The following is a 6,000-nucleotide window of genomic DNA, read 5'->3' on the forward strand; positions in this document are numbered from 1 at the left end:
GACATGGGGTAATCGTGATTAGTAGGACAATTTTTTTTTGACATGTCAAAAAAAGTCAAAATTAGGTCAAAATTGTAGCGTTAGGTCAAAATTTTTCAAAATTGTTTACAAAGTCAAACATTTTTTACCTCTGCATTTCGTTTGTATCGTAGATTTTGCGCTTTCGGTGAACTTATCATTTGATATTTTACAGCTTGTAGCCTACTTTATAGGCCTACCGTTGTAAACGGACCATCGTCTGCTCATTGTGAATCATAAATGGTCAAATGAAACAAATAGTGGCATGGTTTTATGGTCAACGTACCGCAATATCTTAGCTGAAGCAAGACTGCTTGGACATTGCATGGTTCTTATATCAAGAAGCGCAAGCTGAAAAATTGTGATATAGACAACATTGTCAGAATGAAGCAACACGGTTTGTCACCAGCAGTGTGCACACAACTTGAGTGTTGTCAGCCAACAAATGCTGCTGTTGAACGTTCTTTGTCCGTTCTTGGCAAGCTACGTAGTAAGGACAGACACTTTCTACCCGAGAATGTAGGAAAGGATCTTTCGTTGCATTACAACAAATGTTAATTATTTCCACCAGAATACGTAATGTAACTACTGGAATTCTTCATGGGGCCAGATTTCGTTAAAATACTAGATTTTCATATAAAAATCTGTCAGTTTTTGAGCCAAAAACGTTTTTTCAGGCCAATCTACTTTGTAAGGACAGACAGTTCCAACCAGAAATGAAGATAAGTAGTACAATTTTAACATTATATGCGAAAACACCTAATTTGCATACGTGAGGTCAAAATTTGGTCAAATTTCAGTATTTTTAGGTCAAAAAAGGTCAAAATTTAGATTTTTTAGGTCAAAATCTTCCGTTTTTTAGGTCAAAAAAAAATTGCCCTATTGATTAGTAATCGTAATCGATTACGCCGATTACAGCATTTCCAAGTAATCGCTTTCGCAATCGATTACATTCGAAAAAATTCCGAAGTAATCGTAATCGACTACTTCCCATATCTAATCGATTTCTCTGTGAAAGAACGATTACTTTTATTTGTACAAGGACTATGACATAAACTGAACATTCGTGAACAAGGAAAAGATGTTATACCAGGTTCGTGACAGCACAAACGTCTGATTTTCAAAAGCCACTGCTCATTATTACGTCAGAAGCAGCCTATTAGCTTTGCGCGTCATTCTATAAGAAGTATCCACAGTAAATAGATATTCGATGTACCTACGTCGTCCATTAGTGTGATTGTAAGAACACCCGCCGTGCTGTATATCAGGTTATCAACGCGTTCCACACGCCATTACCTCCCAGCAGTATAATTTATCTCGGCTCTGCCTATAGTTTAAAATAGTAACTTATGTGTTGATGTTTGGTTATGCTTATGCTTAGTTAAACGCAGTTTGACCGTAGCTGCTTTGCGAGCAGTAGGCCTATCCAGTACGTACAGCCTACGTACAGTACACCGGACCAAGATTAGAAATTTTGTACTCCTCAAATAAAACATTGCGGTTTCCACAACGAAGCACTATAAATCAACAGCTGGTGATATATATATCATAAGCGAGCCGTTTTGCCATTTCTCGTAACGGCAGCTTGCAGTACAATATCTGTATTAAGTTGAAGGCAGAATTTTATGTTCGCTTCGTCTTATTCCCATAAGACTCTACTTGAAACGGGCGCCTATCGTTATATCATAATTCTTTATTCAACATTGGGACCTGCCGCCATGGCCATGGGCTTATAGATCTTGTTAGCGTGGGTTGTACACTGTAAATCCGCAAGGTCGTATTGAACACTTCATAACACTTTTTTCTGCGTACAGACACACTTTCTTGCCATATAAACACATTGGGCAAGTGCGATCGCAACACTTCTCCATATTTTTCCGTTTATGTGAAACACTTCGAGAACAGATAACATAACAACTTCGCAAGAGCAATGGAAAACGCCGTGCCAGGTGGCATGACCAGAGTCGAATGGTACCGTACCCCAATTTTCGATAGCTTCATTCGTTGTCACTTCACTGTCAAAGGTTCTTTTCCCTCTTACACCAAATTCTATCGTGAAAACACACATACACGTGTAAATTGTATAATAGGGATGTAAAAGGTTACAAAGACTGAAATTCGAGTATATATTATGTAATGTGGTCAGCGTAATGTCATTCATAAAGTCATGATGTCATGTTGACCGCTCCCTTCGACCATACTCTCCAGAAACCTCGTTGTTGCAAAATAATAAATTGTCTTTGGATTGCCACAATAACAGCGAGTAAGTTGAATGAACTGGACTCTGCCCTATCCGTTCGAGCTCTCAACCTCACGCCGACCAGATAGCGTAATGGCGAAGCGTCCGGCTTCTTGATCGGTAGGTCGTGGGTTCGATCCCCGGCCTGGTCAGACCAAAGACCTGATTAGTAACACTGGTATCCACGACTTCCCTGCTTGGCGCTCATGCATTACTGGGATAGCATGGGGTGGTGGTGCATGACTTAGAAAGCCGTAAGGCTATATCTGCACTTCCTTGTCCAGCGGCATATGCACATCATGCACTCATGGTATGCATATGCACAGATCGTGTGTATGTGTATCATCAGTCGGTGTATATGCGGCAAAAATCAACTGCGTCGTTCCCTTTCCTCCCAGCAAACACAAAACCGTAAAAGGATCATCCGGGATCATCTCGATTAGGTTCTGATTTTCTAAGTGTCGAGGGAATGTCTAAAATACGTAGTAGGATGGTCTTGTGGTTATATTCAATCAGAATAAATTCATACTCGGTGTTGTTCCATCTCATGCATTAGGCTTCGTTATATCCGGTAGTTAACCTAATAATGCAAATTTTCTATCTCTCGCGGGTACGACTAAAATACGTAGAAAGGATGACTTTGTCGGTACATTCAATCACGATGAATTCTATCCGGTTTTGTTCGATCTCATGCGGTAGCTTCGTTCTATCCATTAGAAAACAACTCAAGGACAAAAATAAACTACGTCCTTTCCTTTCCTCCCTTCGTTTTATTGCGTGAGGATGTCACCGGTGTTGTATATACGTGTTGTTGCTCTAAGGTCGAATAGTTTTGTTTTCCTCTGATATATATGATCTTCATTATATATATATTCGCTCTTTCGGTAATCTCGCATGTTCAACGAGTATGGTTAATAGTTTTATTCAGAGAATAACTAAATAAGTGATATGTTGTACGTTTAGGAATATGATTATCGATGCGTGACTTCTAGAATATTTCGGCGATTCAAATTTTACGTCATCGCGCCATACAAAGATTTGAAGCGCAACAGGTGCAGCCAGGCATAGTTCGCTCTTTCTGTATGGTAAATGCCGTAAATATATAGGAATTGTGACTGACTGACGTAGCGGGTTAAAGGTATATATGCAGTAGCATATAGCTTATGGGGTATTTCGAATTGCCTGTAGTATATGACGCCTCGAGCTGTTTGACTTTCTGCAAGACAGGTGTAGACAACTATAGAAAAGTTTCAGCTTTTCCAGGTTAGAATTAGAGCTAAACCGTTTCTCCGAATTAGATTACAATTATATTGCTGGCATTTCGCTCTAATTTAGTGAAATTAGACCACTATAATTCGCTTCAAACATCTGAATTACCGGTACCTATACCTACGGTATATCATAATATTTATGCTTGAATTTTCTAGGTATATAAGTCATATAGATACATTCCTGTAGAACACTGATTCATGATTTTATAAAAGTTGGTGCAAGAATGGACATTTGATTACCAGTGAACTCGGCACTTGGTGAATTCGGCCGGACGAATTCGGCACTTGGTGAATTCGGCCATCGGGAAATTTTGTAATAATAATGCATTAAATATATATCTCAGATAAAGAAGAATCACGTGCCGTGGTAGATCGCGTAGCGGTACCGGTCACCATGATTGGTTACTGGAATGTTTGCCGGTGAACTCGGCACTAATCTTGGGATATCCTAACCCCAACTTTGACCCTAACCCACCTCCAATCCCCCTTTCCCCCAACCTAATATCCCCCTTACCTAACATCCCCCAACCCTAATCTTGGGATACCCTAACCCGCCACCACATATCCGTGAATTGCCTTATAATAGATTCAAAAAAGCCCTACTTGATCACCGATTGTCGCTACACTAACACTGTTGCCCTACCTCGCCCAGACATTGCTTCATTGATCATTTGCTACCATTGTTGAATTTTTTTTCTATTTTCCTTTCCTAACTAAACATCTTTTTACAGCCAGACTGTTCAGAGTCAAGTGTACCTGTTTGATGCTGGTGTGATCAGACTAGATGACCTTCACGGTCTTATCGATCATTCCTATCTAATACCGAATACTGTGCAGTGTGCACGCATATTTTCTGTACCACCATCACTGCCGTTTGTTATGTATTTTGGTTCGATGAAAATAAAGACTCTCTCTCTCTCCAATCACCTTTTCCCCCAACCTAATATCCCCCCTTCCATAATCTTGGGATACCCTAACCCGCCACCACATATCCGTGAATTGCCTTATAATAGATTCAAAAAAGCCCTACTTGATCACCGATTGTCGCTACACTAACACTGTTGCCCTACCTCGCCCAGACATTGCTTCATTGATCATTTGCTACCATTGTTGAATTTTTTTTCTATTTTCCTTTCCTAACTAAACATCTTTTTACAGCCAGACTGTTCAGAGTCAAGTGTACCTGTTTGATGCTGGTGTGATCAGACTAGATGACCTTCACGGTCTTATCGATCATTCCTATCTAATACCGAATACTGTGCAGTGTGCACGCATATTTTCTGTACCACCATCACTGCCGTTTGTTATGTATTTTGGTTCGATGAAAATAAAGACTCTCTCTCTCTCCAATCACCCTTTCCCCCAACCTAATATCCCCCCTTCCCTAACATCCCCCAACCCGAATCTTGGGATACCCTAACCCACCTCCAATCCCCCAACCTAATATCCCCCCTTCCCTAACATCCCCAACCCTAATCTTGGGATACCCTAACCCATCTCCAATCTCCCTTCCCCAAACCCTAATATCGCCCTTTCCCCCAACCCTAATATCCCCCTTTAGGCTACCCAATCCTAATATCCCTCTTTCCCCCAACCTAACATCCCCCTTCCAAACCCTAATATCCCACTTTCCCCAACCCTAATACCCCCACCCCAACACTAACATCCGTCTCTCCAAAGGCACAAAAAAACACAATTTATTTTGACGTTTATAAATTTTTGTTCGTGTTCGTGGGAAACGTTTATTGGTGATCCTTTAAAACTTCGTTATTACATAAAACACAGATATCCATCTTCTCAAAAGTCGTCCGTCCGTCCCGCGCCAAGTCAAATCAACACTGAGCCGACCACGCGTGGTCGATGTGCGAACGTCGCGTTATCTCCCGCGCTTGCGCAATCCGTGATCATGTGATCTAATCACGCCGTGACTGCGTGATCTACGCATGCCCTGACCTCCTTACAAGATTGCCAATCACTTGATAATAACATTAGTAGTTTGATAATTCATATTAATAGCTGTAAATACACTTCATTTCAAAATTTCCCGAGGGCCGAATTCACCCAGTGCCGAGTTTGTGCGGCCGAATTCACCAAGTGCCGGGTGCATCGGCAACCATCTGCCCACTTACAGCACGGCCCACTCCTAGGCTTTTTAAGACATGGCTATGCGAATCAGATGGCGAGGAGGAGCCTAGATAAACGGCCAACACTTCGGTAGGAATTATGGAGTCGACGTGTCACGCTCGAACCCGCAATTCATTGGTGTTTAGCTATAATGGAACGTACCACTACGTTTCCTCGCCATACCTTGTAAAATGAGACCGTAGCATTTGGCATTTCGTGTGGCAATTGACTTTTGTGTGGAAAATTGTGTTCGTTTTAGAACTTATCCGAAACTTTTATTCCGCCATAGATTGTATATGATAAAACAATATCGGAATTGATCCTAGAAGAATTCCAAAGCAACTCACC

This window comes from Botryllus schlosseri, chromosome 12 (assembly GCF_051294905.1).
Source record: "Botryllus schlosseri isolate E-star chromosome 12, Bs_hap1, whole genome shotgun sequence".
NCBI lineage: Eukaryota > Metazoa > Chordata > Ascidiacea > Stolidobranchia > Styelidae > Botryllus > Botryllus schlosseri.